The 16,473-nt window shown below is 43.4% G+C and overlaps 1 protein-coding gene across 15 annotated transcripts in view; it reads left to right on the top strand.

Moving 5' to 3' along the window:
• Window positions 1-8,551: 8,551 nt before the first annotated feature.
• Window positions 8,552-16,473, top strand: part of FOXJ3 (forkhead box J3) — a 160,616-nt gene continuing 152,694 nt past the window's right edge. For 8 of the 15 annotated variants that reach the window (XM_063803002.1, XM_009455387.5, XM_063803045.1 and 5 more), the window contains exon 1: window positions 9,234-9,373. The gene's annotated coding sequence lies outside the window, so the exon portion shown is untranslated. Of the gene's footprint in view, window positions 8,807-9,156; window positions 9,374-16,473 lie in introns of those variants that run through there. The other 7 variants (XM_063803027.1, XM_063803010.1, XM_009455382.5 and 4 more) reach the window with 6 other exon arrangements.

Consider the following 16,473-nt stretch of genomic DNA (forward strand, 5'->3'; position numbering starts at 1 on the left):
ACCTAGAATTAGCACTTAATAAATATTTACTGAATAAATAAATATTCATTTCGCCAGCATTTCTAGCAAATTTCATTTTAGAAGAAGATCAACTCCAGATGAAATTTGTAGAAATAAGGGTGGTATATTTCATGGTAGCATGGAACAAGAAACCCCACTAGAAGAGTTAAGCTTGGCTATACTTAACACTGCAGAAAAAGAGATCTGATGGGGGGCAGTGGACATAGTATAGGCCATAAATTAACTGCTAAATAGTTAAAAAGGGAAATACTTTACTTAAGTACATTAAAAGAAACTTTGTCTTTGTGTGCGCATGTGTGTGTTTGCGCACATGCCTTTTTAGCATATTTTGCTTTAAGAATCATTGCAAAAAGAAACATTTCTTATTTATTCTACCATATTAAAGTGGGGGCAAGCCATGGATGAATCATGAACTTAGATGAGATATAATGAAAACAGCATAAGTCAGTAAGTATTCAAAATAGTTGCTAAAAGGTGGAAATGAGATCATTTAGGAAAGGTGAAAGATATAGGAATTACAAATAAGTTTCCTTTACGTAGTAAAGCAACTCTTCTTCATTTTCACTGAAATAGAATATGAGATGACATATTTAAGCAGTCTGTGTGGTGTGTTAGCAAAAGGAGGGATTTCAAAGTCATGAATTGATGCTCAAGTCTTTATATTGCCATTCACTAGCAAAGTGACCTCAGTTTCCCTTGCCTATAAAATAAGGAGGATAATCTCCAACTCTTACATTACAGGGATTTATTAATATAAAATATTACTTCTTTTTCTGTTTCCTGATTCTGACAGAAGCCATCGTTCCCTCCTCTGAACTTCTACAGACATCAACATTTTGCCAGTCTTGTTTCATCTCTCTCACACTTTTTTTTTTGAGATAGGATCTCTGTTGCCCAGGCTGGAGTGCAGTGGCATGATCAGGCTCACTGCAGCCTCAGCCTCTGGGTTCAAGTGATCCTCCCACCTTGTAGCTGGGACTACAGGTGTGTGCTACCACGTCCAGTTAATTTTTGTATTTTTTGTAGAGATGGGGTTTTTCCACATTGCCCAGGCTGGTTGAGAACTCCTGGACTCAAGCGATCCACCTGCTTCAGCCTTCCAAAGTGCTGGGACTACATGTGTGAGCCACTGTGCCCGGCCCTCAAATTCTAATTATGCCAACACTGTCATACTCCAGAATTAGATGCCTGTTATGTTTGCAGTATTGTCACTTCTTAAGTGAATAGTAGAAACTACAGGTTGAATCTCTTCCTAGTTTTGAAGAACTGATCCACAGATCTGAGCAGTCCTAATTAGTTCTCAGGACTCTCTTCAATGCTTGCATCAAGGACATTCCACAGATGGTTTTTCAATTACTGCCCAGTAAGCTTTGGAAATGTCTGGAAAGTGTTAAGACTTAGGACTTTGCACCTATGTTTGTCTAATTAAAAAAATTTTTTTTGTTGTTGAGACAAGTTACTTTCTCTGTTGCTCAGGCTGGAATGCAGTGGCACGAACACAAATCACTGCAGCCTCAAACTCCTGGGCTCAAGTGATCCTCCCACCTCAGCATCCCAAGCAGCCGGGACTACAGAGTGTCACCATGTTGCCCAGGCTGGTCTTGAACTCCTGGGCTCAAGTGATTCACCCGCCTCTGCCTCCCAAAGGCTGGGATTACAGGTGTGAGCCACTGTGCCCAGCCTGTTTATCTAAATTTAACCTTCACCTACATGTTCTCTTAATCTGGTCCCATTAAAAACTTGGTCCCCAGTGCACTTCAAGCTAGATTTCTCATTGCCAAGTCCTTTGGGATCTTCAGTGTCTTCCATGCTTTGTGATTCCTTCAGAGAGGACTGAGTGCCTTTACTGAATATTTACCATGCTCCAGGGCCTGCAGATCCTATTGTTCCAGATATTTTTCATTTATTTGGCATTTCAAATAAATTAGGTACACATAATATTTTATATAAAAATTAGCTACTAATAATCCCTTAACCCAAGTCAGCAATATGTCACAACACAGGAAGAGCCTTTGTGGGGAGTTAGGAGACTTCAGTTATAGTTCCAGATTATTCCATAGCATTAATTTGACAAAAATTTACTTATTTAGGGCCTAGAGGCTGCCACATACAGTGATGGGTTGCTAGGTATAGAAGCAAATGAGCATGGCCCTTATCTCAAAAACAGGGACTGTGCTGGGCATGGTAGTTCACACCTATAATTCCAACACTTTGGGAAGTTGAGGCAGGAGGATTGTTTGAGGCCAGGATTTCGAGACCAGCCTGGGCAACATAATGAGATCTTGCCTCTATTAAAAATAATAATAATAAAAGAAAAGAAAAACAGGAGCTATATCTTAACATTCTTTGTAAGTTCCCCACCTTCTGGGGCATGACATGGTCCATGGCACTTATAAAGGGTTGTCTGAGCCCACAGATCAAGACTGACTGAGTTTCAAATTCTGTATTTTTATTTTATTTTATTTTATTTTTATTTAGAGGCACTGTCTCACTATGTTGCTCAAGGTAGGGTCTCTCTCTCTCTCTCTTTTATTTTTTTTTGAGACAGAGTCTTGCTCTGTCGCCCAGACTGGAGTGCGGTGGCACAATCTCGGCTCACCGCAATCTCTGCCTCTTGGGTTCAAGCAATTCTCCTGCCTCACCCTCCTGAGTAGCTGGGATTACAAGCATGCACCACCACGCCCAGCTAATTTTTGTATTTTTAGTAGAGACGGGGTTTCACCATGTTGGCCAAGCTGGTCTTGAACTCCTGACCTCAGGTGATTCACCCGCCTTGGTCTCCCAAAGTGCTGGGATTATAGGTATGAGCCACCACTCCCGGCGGGTCTCTAACTCTTAGCCTCAAGCAATCCTCATGCCTTGGCCTCCCAAAGCTCTGGGATTACAGGTGTGAGCCACCATGCCCTGCCTCAAATACCTCAAATACTGTATTTTAAAGCCTTTCACTATACTACACCAATCATCCCATTCTCTATATCTTCTCATAATCCCCAAGCAATCTTTCTACCTGAAGATGACACCAGAAATTTGTGTCACTAAAGAGCAAGATTCAGAAAGTGTCTGCATTAGTCATTATAGGCTCTGTTATGCTATGGTATCAACCCCAAAATCTCAGTGGCCTAATCAGCAAAGGTTGTTTTTCTCGCTTATGCTGTGTCCTTCCCAGGTCAGCTGTGGCTTTGCTGCACATTGTCTTCACTCCGGGACTGAGGCTGATGGATTAGCCTCTATCCAGAACGTTGCTTGTCATGAGGACAGCAGGAAAGGAAAACATGGTGCAGCACATTGACTGAGAGCTTCCAGCTAGAAGTGGCTCATACTGCCACTCACATTTCATTAGCTAATGCAAGTCACACAACCAAGCCTGCTGTCAATAGGAAATTACAATCCAATTCTGGAAGGCACAGTAAGTGTTTGGGAACAATTATATAGTCTTCCACAGGGTCTCTTTACCCTTTATTTGTGACACTTGGATGTAAACACACCTTCTCACAGTGCCTCACCCAGGACCTTACGACTCGCATATTGGTGTAAACAATCCTGCTGGTTTAGAGTCTTTGAAGGCAGGAGAGAGGGCTTAGGATCAGACAATTTTGGCTTCAAATCCTGCCTCTGACACTTAAAGTACTGAGCCTGTTTCCTCTTCTTTTACACGATGACCATCTTGTAGTTTTAGTGTAAGGATTAAAAAAACCAAACAGATGCAAAGGGCCTATTGTGTTGCTACTCACACAAAGAACAGTAAATGTTAACTATTCCCCCACCAAACTCCATCTAGCATTGGGGTTTCTTGATGGTTCTTATTTAGCTCATTAGGCATGAAGTAAGCCAATTATCTTTGCAACTTTAAATAATTGTTTCTTACTACCGAGTTTGTACCAGTTTCAGGTTCCTTTGGGCTGCAAACCTTGGCTACTTTTTCCTGCTAACCAGGTTCCTTTCTATCATCCCAAAAGATATTGCTAACTAACTGGCAGAGAGATTTTCCTTGATCCTACTCTGTTTGAACATCCTCTGACTCACCCTTCCTAGTGCCACCCAAGTTTCATCTGCACCATTGCTTACACATAATACAAGTACTTTATTTACTTACGCATTTGTTAATGTTTGCTCAGCTGTCTTGGTGCCTTTGTGTCTTTCACTGTGCTTTTAATTAGCTCGGCTGATTCTAAGAGTGGAGGTAAGCCAAGGTTTGAACCAGGTGGTTACAAGGAACATGGAGATGGGTTGCGGGTGGGGGATGGCAGATTGTTATGAATGCATTAGTGCAAAATCATTGACAGCCTAGGAAAAAAAAGTGTTTTAGGCTAATGCCTTCTACTGGGAAAAAATAAACTAAGCTACTCCTTTCTACTAATAATGATTAAGTAGTAGAGTCTTTGGGAAGGATCACATTTTGCCTTTACTGATATAATCTGAAGTTAACACCAAGCTACCAGAGGACAGGAACTTGATGGTTTACATAGAGTGATGTGGTCTAGCTGCATGAGTTAGTTATTGCCATCAGCCACCAATATTTAATGACTACTTATAAGACTATCACTTCTGTGGCCTCTACTTTTCTTGTATCTACCCAACCTCTTTGACTTTGCACAAGCTGTTCTCTGCCCCCAATTGCCTTTCTCTACTCCCAGTCTTGCTTCTATCTCTGTGTGGCAAATTCCTACTCATTTATTAAAATTTAGCCTTAACTTTACCTTTTAAGGATGAAGCTTTCTTTGGCCCCAGTGACTGTGCCCCACCCTCCACCTCATCCAATTTGACAGAATTAAACTTTGCTTCTTTTCTGTTTCCATGGCACAAGTATAAATTTCTACCAAATTGCATTGGGATTAACTGTTTACATGTCTGCTTCTCTTTTATTCTCTTTTGACTCCTTGGTATTTAGTACAACATCTGGTATAGAGTAGGTGCTTGCTAAATGATTATTGAATGCTATTTAAGTGTGCATAGTGACCAACGCCCAAGCATTTTCCTTAAATAGCAGTCAGTAGTGCTGAGACCTCTCAGATGGCCTACATATAGCCTTTTAAAAAACCTAATTCAAGAATTATAAAATATTAGATAAAGATACCCAGGAAATCTGGAAGGCTCTTCCTGGGCTAGGAATAATAGGAGGGGCTCTCTCGTGTTTTTCCCTCTCCCTCTTGCAAGTCTTGGCTCATTTTAAATTCATTTCTCATTTTCTGATTTCCTCTTACAATAAATACAGAGGGAGAAAAGGATCAGGTGAAGGCTCATTTATCTTAGCGTCTAGGTCATGTGAAGTGTTGAACACTCAGCTGTTGAAGCACTGCCAGTGTCCAATCAAGGTTTTTGTAGGGCTATTGCAGCCCAGCTCTGGATTGTGTTCCTTTCAGAGAATTCAGAATTCAGATGAAGCTAGGACAAGATTGCAAACAATACAAAACAATAAAACCACTACTTCATTCCTCTGGGCAATCTGTGTCTTTTAAGGATCTGTCCCTTGAGCTGGATAATATCTCCTCTTTGAAGGCTATCCTGCTCTGCACCCTCCCTTCTAGTCCACTCCCGTCTCCCAAGACAGTCAACTACTATACTCTTTTCTGTGCTGACACTGGGACCTTATAAATAATAACAGCTGTCTTGGGGACCTTTATTTTTGGCAGCCTGTGCATGGTCTCTTTTGCTACATAGCTATGATTATTGTTCCCATATTATAGGCAGGGAAACAGAGGCTAAGAGAAACTCAATAACTGATGTAGGCACAAAGGAAGTAAGCTATGGAATATTAGACTTGAATCTAGGTCTGCCTTCTCAATCTAGGCTTTAAGCTTTTCCTCCTCACAATGTTCCAGAATTCCCCCTGCTGCTATGGCCATCCTAGCTTTTTATTTATTTTTTATTTTTCTTAGAGTCAGGGTGTCACTTTGTTGCCCAGGTTGGTCTCAACCTCATGAGCTCAAGTGATCCTCCCACCTGGGCCTCCCAAAGTGCTGGGATTACAGGCGTTAGCCACCATGCCCGGCCTGCTTTATTCTTTCTTTCTTTCTTTTTTTCTTTTTTTTTTTTTTGAGGAGAGATACTCCTCCACTTTTTTTAATCTATATATTTAAGGTACACAACATGATGTTATGGGATAGTCAAAAAGTCACTATAGTGAAGCAAATTAACAGAGCCATCATCTCACACAGTTATCCATTTTTTTTTGTTTATTGTGGCAAGAGAAGCTAAAATCTACTCATTTAGTATGAATCCCATATGTAATAAATTTTATTGCCCCTCCACCTTTTAATACCCTGGGACTCATACTTCTTTCCTTCCCAAAGGCTGCTGATCCCCACCTTCCCACCTCATTCTGGCAGCTATCCACCTCTGTTCTCTCTCCAGCCCTATCCCATATTAGCTCAGGATGAGCAATTCAGGGAAGTGCCTTAGAATTCCAGACAAGTGAGAGGAGCGGAGCTGCCCAACACTTGTAAGAGGTGGTGCTAAACAGGAGTTCAAGACAAGTCTGAGCAACATAGTGAGATCCCATTTCTATAAAGTAAAAAAATTTTTATAAAGAAAAAAAAACCCAAAAGCTCCAGACTTGGAGCTAAGTCTACTTTCTCTCTCTCTCTCTTTTTTTTTTTAAAGACAGGGTCTCACTCTGTTACCCAGGCTGGAGTGCAGTGGCGCAGTCACAACTCACTGCAGCCTTGACCTCTTGGGCCCAATCCTGCCATCTCAGCCTCCCACATAGCTGGGACCACGGATGCACACCACCCTGCCGGCTAATTTTTTTATTTTTGTAGAGACAGTCTCCTTATGTTGCCCAGGCTAGTCTTGAACTCTTGTGCTCACGCAATCTTCCCGCCTCTGCCTAAGTGTTGGGAGACCGTAGACAGACTGTACGTTATTTATTTTTTAGAGATGGGGGCTTGCTGTGTTGCCCGGGCTGCACTTGAACTCCTGGGCTCAAGTGATCCTATCCTCTTGCCTCAGCCTCCTTAATAACTGGGATTACAGTCAAGCGCCACTGTGCCCGGCTGAGACTGCATCTTATTTATCTTACTCATTGCTACTATCTAGTTCAAGCCATCATTCTGTACCTGGGTAATGGAGCCTCTGGCTTCCACCATTGTCCTCTTAGTTCTGCTCTTAGCACGGCGGCCAGAGTGATCTTTTGAAAGCACAGTGATCTTTTGAAAGCACGAGTCAGATCCTATCACACCTCTGTTCAAAGCCCAGCAGTGGTTCTGTTTCAGCCAAGATTCCTACAGCTCCCTACTTGAGACCCCTCTCTCTGATCTTATCTCCTCATTCGGCTCCCATTTGCTCACTGCTCCAACCGTCCTGGCCTTCTCATTATTTTTAACACTTCCCGAGGCTTTTGTCTCCAGGCCTTTCCACCAGCTAGCTGTTCCTTCTGCCTGGGACACTCTTCCCCAGACAACTGCATGGCTGACTCCCTCAGCTCTTTCAGGTCTCCGATTTAAAGTCATTTTATAAATGAGGCCCATGCTGACGACTCTATTTAAAATTGCAGGCCAGGCGCGGTGGCTCAGGCCTGTAATCCCAGCACTTTGGGAGGCCGAAGAGCGCGGATCACTTTTGAGTTCGGGGGTTTGAGACCAGCCTGGCCAACATGGTGAAACTCCATCTCTACTAAAAATACAAAAATTAGCCGGGTGTGGTAGCGCGCGCCTGTAATCCCAGCTACTTAGGAGGCTGAGGCAGGAGAATCACTTGAACCCGGGAGTTGCAGTGAGCCGAGATCGCGCCACTGCACTCCAGCCTGGGCGGGAGAGCAGGATTCCCTCTTTAAAAAAAATTGCAAACCCCCTTCCTCCAGTTTTCCTCATACCCCTTACCCTGGTGTATTTTTTTCCCCCATATGCCTTCTAACATATTACATAATTCTCTTACGTTTATCATCTTTCTCCCTATATTAGAATGAAAGCTCCAACAGGGAAGGGTATTTGTTTTCTCTCTCTCTTCTGTTTACTGATACATCCCAAGCACTAAAATAGTGTCTGGCAACCTTAGTAGTGATTGGCAAATATTCGTTGAGTGAATGAGTACATGAATCTTCAGAATCTTGCTAGTCTTATAAAGAAAAGGAATATGTGAATACTTTGAATCTCCAGTGCCTAGAAATGCTTGACCAAACGGCAGGTGTTCAATGTTTACTGAAGGAATTGTGTGCTCAGATCTGCTGGAGGTCTTTATCTGAACCCTTTGAGACTATGTCAAAAAAGCACCCAGGGCCAATTCACTCATGCCTCTCCTTTTCCTCTCATCCAATCAGCCTAGTATTCATCTAACAAATATCTAAGTCTCCAAATATTGAGCCACCCATTGTGAGTTCAAAAGCGTGTTTGGCGCTGCAGGGGAATATGTGACTAACGCGAATGAAGCAACAGCAAATACTACACTGGAATGTAATTAAGTGTGAAATTATAGGGCAGATTATCAGTGCTAATAGTTTAGAGAAAGAATCAGTGAAGACTGACGTAGAAGTAAATTCCAAAGTTCACTCGTCGACCAAACTACCCTTCTAAACGCTCCACCTACTGATAGTAGTACCATAACCTGGGTAGCTACCTTGAGAATTAGAAGGGCCTTTAGAGGTCCAACTCCTTTAAGAAAGAAAGTAAGACCAGGCACGGGAAAGGCCTCCGCAGACATGAGTCTAGCACCTGGGACTCATGAAGTTCTGAAAAGAGGGGTGTCCTGAAGGTCCAAGGCGCCTTTGTTGGGGGTCCCGGAATCCGCGGTGTGCCAGGTCGGAAAAGGCGTCCGCTTTCCTGGAGAGGAGGCTAAGGTGCCGGGCGCTTCGGTGAGGTGGCGGAGGTTGGGGGGCGGGGGAGGGCAGAAGGCACCATTCCTTCGGGGCATGGGGCCCCAGGTATCCGTGGGCAGGGTCCAAAGCCACCGATCCCTACTGTCCTCAACTGCGGGGTTGCCTCCGCCGCCTTTGCTCCCAGACGCCACTCCGAGGCACAAGGACCCTAAGTCGCTCGGAACTGCCGGCCGCTAGATGACACCGACTGCGCCGAGGCAGAGCCCCGGGAGTCTCAGGGCACTACTTGTCCCAGCGGAGGGATCCCGCGTGCGTCGAAGCGACCGTGACCGCGCAGGGACTTGACGCCGCTGACGCCGGGCCGGCGGCGCAGCGACGCCGCAGGAGGCGGTGGCGGCGAGGGCGGGCGGGGGATGCGGGTCGGGAAGTAGTTCCGGGTGCGCGGCCCCGGATGTTGGCTGCTCTTGCTGCCGCCGCCGCTCTCGGGGCTGCTCGGGGCCTCGACCGCTCGCAGTAGGCACCGTTGGGACCTTTCCCGGGGGGGCGGAGACGCACGGAGCGGCCGGGGGCTCGGCCGGGCCGTCCCGGCCTGCGCAGCCTGAGGTAAGTGCCCCCCGCCAGGGCGGCCGGGCCTGGGCGGCGGGCGAGGAGGCGGGGCTGTGGCATCTCCCGGGACGGAGGCAGGGGCTGCCCTCCGCGAGACGCCCTCTCTCTTCTAGCCGCAGCCGCGCTGCGGGGTGGGCGGCGGGCGGGGCAGGGGGCCTGGGCCCCGGCTGGGGCCTGGCGGACGCCGAGGGCTGGGTCCTTCCCTCCCCCGCGGCGCTTCTCAGCTGCTGCTGCCCCTCAGCTGGGAAGCAGCGGCTTCGCGTCTCCCGCCCCTCCCCCAGGCGGGGCCCCGGGGAACCAGACGTGGATCCCGGGGGCGCCTAGTCCTAGGGCAGCGACCGTCTCCTTCCCTCCATGACCTGTCCCCTGGCCTGGGCTAGCCCCCGACCCCGGCACTCTGCGGCTTCTTCCCTTTAAGCTTGGGGGCGCTTTTCTGCCGGCAGGGCCGGCTGTACCTCACGCCTTGGAGTGGCCCTTTGGGGAGAGGAGGCCCATGCGAGGGTGCTTGCGTTCCCGCCCATCCTGTGTCTGTGTCCTTTGCTGGGATTAGGGCAAAGGCAGCCGTTCCATGCGGACGTGTTGCTGTCCTGTGTGTGTTGCATCCTGCCCACGTGGTAGAGTGTCTCCCGCCCCCCCTCCCAGCTCCATTTTTGCAGCTGGTGAGGAGGGAGGTTAACGGGATGGTTTTTCCTCTGTGATTTCCTCCGGGTGGCGTGGAAGGTGTTAGGGTCAGTTTGCTTTGCCGAGGCCGGCTGTTGGTTAGATGAAGAATCGAGAGTTGTACTCTGAAATTGAGGCCAGTAGGGGACATAACAGGGCTTAGTTTCATTAACATCTTTTTTCCTCTTCCATTAGCTGCTCTTATTCTTTTCTCTGTTGCTTAATCATAGAGAATAAGCGCTTGCTACGGATGCATTCAGGTGTATAGTTTTCATTTCTCTTTTTTACTTTTTGTGTGTCTGGTTAGCAAAGGTTTTACTATTCCGTGTTGGTGCATTCCACGTCTGTGTTGTCCCTGGTTGGATTCCTGAATGAGTTAGAGCCATTCACTCTAATTCCTGAAGGAGTTAGAGATTGGTGGGCACCTTTTTGGTCTTTTTCTGAGATTTATTTGTGTGTGTTTTCTTCCTTCTGTTTTGTTTCCCAGTGAAAAAGCGTGATGTCATAGGAGCGTTATATGCATAGCTCTTTTTCTCACAAGGCAGCACTAGTTTCACCTAGTCACTTATTTTGTAGAAGCTCTTTTACTTCACTTTTCCTCTTACTCTGTTGAGTACCCATTGCACTCTCTTTTTTTGAAACTGGTTTGAAACATGGTTTGAGTAGTTTTTTTCTTAATGTCTCTTCCAGATTAGGGTTTCCATCTTCTGTTTTGCTGTTTTGAGACCACAGATTGTTCCCGCAGTAACAGTGAGAGAAGCCTATTCCTCCTGGTCCCTAGCAAATATTTATAGAAAAGCAGTAACTCCTGTCTCTTTTTCTGAGTGGCATATATTATATAGACGTGATTAAATTTTTTAGTTTCTTAGATAAATAGGAGGATTTCTCTTTTTGCTTTTGTGTCTCAGAATTGAGGTGAATCTTCTTGGTTTTGTGCTGCCGAGGACAAAACTGGGAAGTTTCTCATGCTTTCATTAGATTTTTTTTTGGACTAGGCTAGAACGTGTTTATTTTGGCTCTTTTTTGTTCATTAGTTTGGGTAAAATAAAAAAACTTAATGTTTCAAAGTCACTTATTAGATTCCAAAGTGGCCTGCATTCTCACTTTGTTTTTCACATTGTACATTCTTTGAGTATATTTTTGACATTTTTTTCCTTTTATCTGGTACAGTTCGTATATTCCCTTTCCTTCTATGTAGAATGAAAATATTTAAATATAGATTTTAGATTATATCTTTTCATTATGCTAAGTATGGGTGGGGCAGTGGAAAATGGAGAATGTTGTTCTGATACATACTGAGGCTTTTTGTTTTTTTTTGGTAAGTCAGCATTTGTGTACTTCTGTAAAGTACCGTGTTATCTATGTGTGAAGTCTGTATGAAGAGACGAATAAGATACGTGGTCTCTTGGAAAGCTTCAACTTATATCGAAAGAACAGAGTTTCTTTTTCTGTTCGGGAAACATGTACATCATTCAGAATTATCAAACTGCATCAAACTTCTCCTTGGGATAACAGTACAACCAAGGTCAAAAGTGTAAGGGACATTTGAGAAAGATACACATTTCCAAAGGGAAAGAGGTGTATTTCAGGAGAGTGAAGGGGCCTGTGCAAAGCGAGAGAAGTGGCAATGTACAAATGATATCAAGGAGCTTGACTGTCAGATCATCTGTGTTGGTGAATAATAATAAATAAGTTTAGGATTGGTGAGGGGGTATTGATGGAGGATCTTTCAAGGATAGAGGGTTTAGTTTGATAGGGTACCACAATGGGTTCTAAAGAATGAGAGTAAGATGATGCATCTTGTTCCTGAGGAAGGTTTTTGTTTCAGCTGAGTGTCCTGGGAGTGGAGAGACTGATTAGAATGCTTATGGAGAATTTTAGGAATAAGCTGATGAGGGTCTGATATAAGATAGTGGTTGTAGGAATAAAATAATAGCTAACATTTACTTACTGTATGACAGATATTCTCAGCGCCTACGTTTGTTTAATTCATTAAATCTTCATAATAAGGTATTAAAATCAGAAGGGACTTTGGGCAAGTTGCTTAACCTTATGCATGTAATTATTCCCATATACAATGAACGGTTAGATGAAAGGTAGATTTTGCACTGACCAGGGATATAGATGCTAGTAAAACACATCAGTAGATGTGTGTTGGGAGGGTAGTAGTATAATGAAGAAAGAGCTTTGAGGTTTGGAATTTTGGGTCCTGAAATAGGCTAATAGCATTCTGAGAAGAACCAGAAAGTGCATCATTTCCAGGATAGGAAGATTTTCTACAAGGGCAGGGTGTTGACAGTTTCAAATGCGGTGTAGAAGTTCAGAAACAGTGACTACAATGAAAAGACAATTGAATTAAACCAGAAGAGATAATTTGTAAACTTAGAGAGAAATTTGAAAGAAGGGGTAAGAATAGATGCCAGATTTGTTTTTCACAGGATTTGTAGAGACATTAGGATCTGATATGGTAATTATTAGTATTTCCTTAAAAAAAGAAACAAACTTATGTTCCAAAGCCAGTGATTTTATACTTTAACGCTTCTCTCCTTAAACTTTTATTCTTTTTTTTTTTAAAAGCTTTCTTGAAGTATAATTCACATACCATTTCATTCACACATTTAAAGTATACAAGTCAGTGGTTTTTAGTGTATTCACAGAGTTGTGCAACCATCACCACAGTCATTTTTAGGACAGCATTTCAAAAAGAAGCCTTGTACCCATTGGCAGTCACTCCCCGTACCCTCACCTCCAGGCATTTACTTACAATGTACTTACATGTACTTACAATCTTGTAGAGATGTTGATAATTCCAAATGCCTGTTGTGGGCATTTCATACAACATACGGTCTTTTGTGTCTGACTTCTTTCACTTGCATATGTTTCAAGGCCCATCCATGTAGCACGTATCAGTATTTCATTCCTTTTTATTGCCAAATAATATTCCACTGTATGTATATACTACGTTGATAGCCATTGCTTTAGTTGATGGGCATTTGAGTTTCTTATTCTTTCATTATTATTATTATTATTTGAGACAGAGTTTCTCTCTGTCGCCTAGGCTGGAGTGCAGTGGCGCCATCTCGGCTCGCTGCAACCTCTGCCTCCCAGGTTCAAGCGATTCTCCCACCTCACCCTCCACAGTAGCTGGGATTACAGGCGTGCACCACCATGCCCGGCTAATTTCTGCATTTTTAGTGGAGACGAGGTTTCACCATGTTGGCCAGGCTGGTCTTGAACTCCTGACCTCAAGTGGTCTGCCTGCCTTGGCCTCCCAAAGTGCTGAGACTACAGGTGTAAGCCACCGCGCCTGGTCAAGTTTCTTAATTCTTTTAAACTCCTCCCCATTTTCATTGAATCTTCACCCTGCCAACCCCTCACATGGCCTTCTTTTAGATTATAACCTCTGCCATGCATTTTGCTAAGCATTGGGGATATAAAGATGAATAAGACATGGCCCTTGAACATTCATATAGTGTTTTATTGGTTTATATACATTTTCTCATACATTCTCTAATTTGATCTCAACAACCCTGTGATAAAGGCAGAACATCTTAAAGATGAGCAATTTGAAGTTTAGGTGACCTGCTTAGGGTTGTACACTTAAGTAATTGGTGGAGCAGGTAGGTCTTCTTAGTTCATATTTGTGCTATTTCCACTACTCTGTGCTGCTGTTTTAACTTAAAGATTCTCATGTAATTTCCTGGAGACTTAGAGGGACTGGAAAATGTACTGACTCAAAGAATCACTGTTTTTTTTTGTTTGTTTGTTTTGTTTTTGAGACAGGGTCTCACTCTTGCCCAGGCTGGAGTGCAGTGGCACGATCATGGCTCATTGCAACCTCAACCTCCTGGGCCCCAGTGATCCTCCCACCTCAGCCCCCCAAGTAGCTGGGACTACAGGTGTGCGCCACCATGCTCAGCTAATTTTTGTATTTTTTGTAGAGAAGTGGTTTCGCTATGTTGCCCAGGCTGGTCGCTAACTCCCGGGCTCAAGTGATCCGCCAACCCTGGCCTCCCAAAGCGCTAGGATTACAGGCGTGAGCCACTGCAGTCAGCCCACTGATTTTCTTCCGGACTTAAAATGAAGATTTTTTTCCCTAGATTCTGCCACTTGTTTGTTCTGTGTTTTAGACAAATCATTTCATATTTCTTTTCTTTCAGAACTTTCATGGAGTTCATGTGATGATAATGTAATGATAATAATAGCTAACATTTTTTGAAGCCTTACTATGGGCCTAAAAGTGTTCTAAGTACTCTACATTCATTATCCATATCTTACAACCCTTAATATTTTATAAATTTTATAAGTAGATTTTATAAATATATCGTAGATTTTATAAGTTTATTGTAGTTGTAAATTTTATAAATACGGTAGTTTTACAGATGAGGAAATGGGCACAGAGAGGTTGATTTGACTAAGGGAACATAGCTAGGAATGGAAAGAGCCAGGATTTGAACCCTTGTAGTCTATTTTCAGAACTCTGTGGCTCTTAATCACTATACTGTTCTGTTTACTGTGTTATGAATTAATAGAGGATAATATTTCAAGTAAGGGCATGATAGAATATGAAGATTTGATTTTAAATGTAGTTGGGGAAACAGTTAAACAGCAATTTTAACTTGACATCGCATCCGCATTTCTTTTAAAAGTGGACTTAACACTACAGTGTACAAAGATACATATTGTTTAGACATTTTTTTGTTTGTCCCTGCTCAAAGCTTCTCAGCTCAGAAATTACATTGTTTTCACTGATCTTCACTGTTGGCTTTGTTAGTCACTTAGCTTTCCACATTGCCACTATTCAGAAACCTTGGCTTGAGACAGCTAAAGCTCACTTTTACCTCTCTCCTCAGCCTTCCTTTAACTGTGAATTTTTGTTTTCCATTTTGAACAGTTAGCCTTTCAGTCCTAGAGGGAGTTATTCTTTACCTCTTCCACTCCAAAACCCAGAAAACACCACAGTGGCGTTTTATAACAACTGTCACAAAATTTGACCATCTTAATTGGCATAACATGATTTTAGTGCACAAATAAGAACCAAAGCATAGTGTTTTGGTTAAAGAGATTGACCTACTCTGAAATTGGAAAAGGCATCTGCTGTACAGGATTTTTGATTTAATAGAATTTGTTATAACCAGATCAGCAGAGCATTATTACTGTGGGCCATCTGTTGGAATATGGAAATAGCTTTGTTATATGGAACCAGATGTTGTTTTTATATTTATAACAATGACATTCTCCTTATTTTAAGTAACCTTTTGTAGTTAGGTACCTTTGGCTGCCATTCTATTTGACATGTATATCAACTGATAACCTGAGAATGTGATGTCTTTCAAAGTGGCTATTATTCTGTGGGATCAGGACAACACAGATGAAACAAAAAGGAAATGAGACTCATACAGTGTCAAACTTTAGTGCTATAACAAGATAAAATATAGGAAAAATGACCTGGTGTGGTGGCTCACGCCTGTAAACCTAGCATCTTGGGAGGCCGAGGCAGGCGGATCACTTGAGGTCAGGAGTTTGAGACCAGCCTGGTCCACATAGTGAAATCTCGTCTCTACTAAAAATACAAAAATAAGCTGGGCATGGTTGTGGGTTCCTGCAGTCCCAGCTATTTGGGAAGCTGAGGCAGGAGAATCGCTTGAACCTGGGAGGCCGAGGTTGCAATGCCGCTGCATTCTAGTCTGGGCAAGGGAGTAAGACATTGTCTCAAAAAAAAAAAAAATAGGATAAGTATGAATATGTGATATGAGATAATTAGGACCATATTAAATAAGAGCTCTGACCTTGAGACTATTAATAAAGGCCTCGTTTCTAATAATTACTAAGCCACTTGGTTGCTCTAAGAATTTTTACCCTAAATCTAAAGTGATTTGATTTTGATGTAATTGGACCTACATTAATACCACACTGTCTGACTTGTTTCCCATCATCAATTGATGAAATAGTCTGTAACAAGACTCATACTTGTAGAGTGGGACTCAAACTTAGAGTGCAATAAGAGGAACTGTTTTTAGAACACAGACTTAGAGAACTCTGTTCTGAATTGAACGCTAATAATTTGAAGATGACTGGGTCTTTGGGTAGGAATTTTTATTTTTTTGAGACAAGATCTTGCTGTGTCACCCAGGCTGGAGTATAGTGACTCCATGAGAGCTCATTGCAACCTCCCAACTGCAGGGCTCAAGCGATCCTCCTGCCTTAGCGCCCCAAGTGGCTGGGACTAGAGGTGCGTACCACCACACCTGGCTAATTTATTTATTTTTAATTCAGACAAGATCTGACTATGCTGGCTCCCTAGGCTGGTCTTGAACTCTTGGCCTCTTCCTCCCTCCTTGGTCCCCCAAAGTGCTGGGATTGCAGGCGTGAGCCACCAGGCCCGGCCTGGGTGGGAATTTTTAGAGAGTCTCTCCAGAAACTGCATGGTATCTATT

Source organism: Pan troglodytes, chromosome 1, assembly GCF_028858775.2.
Source record: "Pan troglodytes isolate AG18354 chromosome 1, NHGRI_mPanTro3-v2.0_pri, whole genome shotgun sequence".
NCBI lineage: Eukaryota > Metazoa > Chordata > Mammalia > Primates > Hominidae > Pan > Pan troglodytes.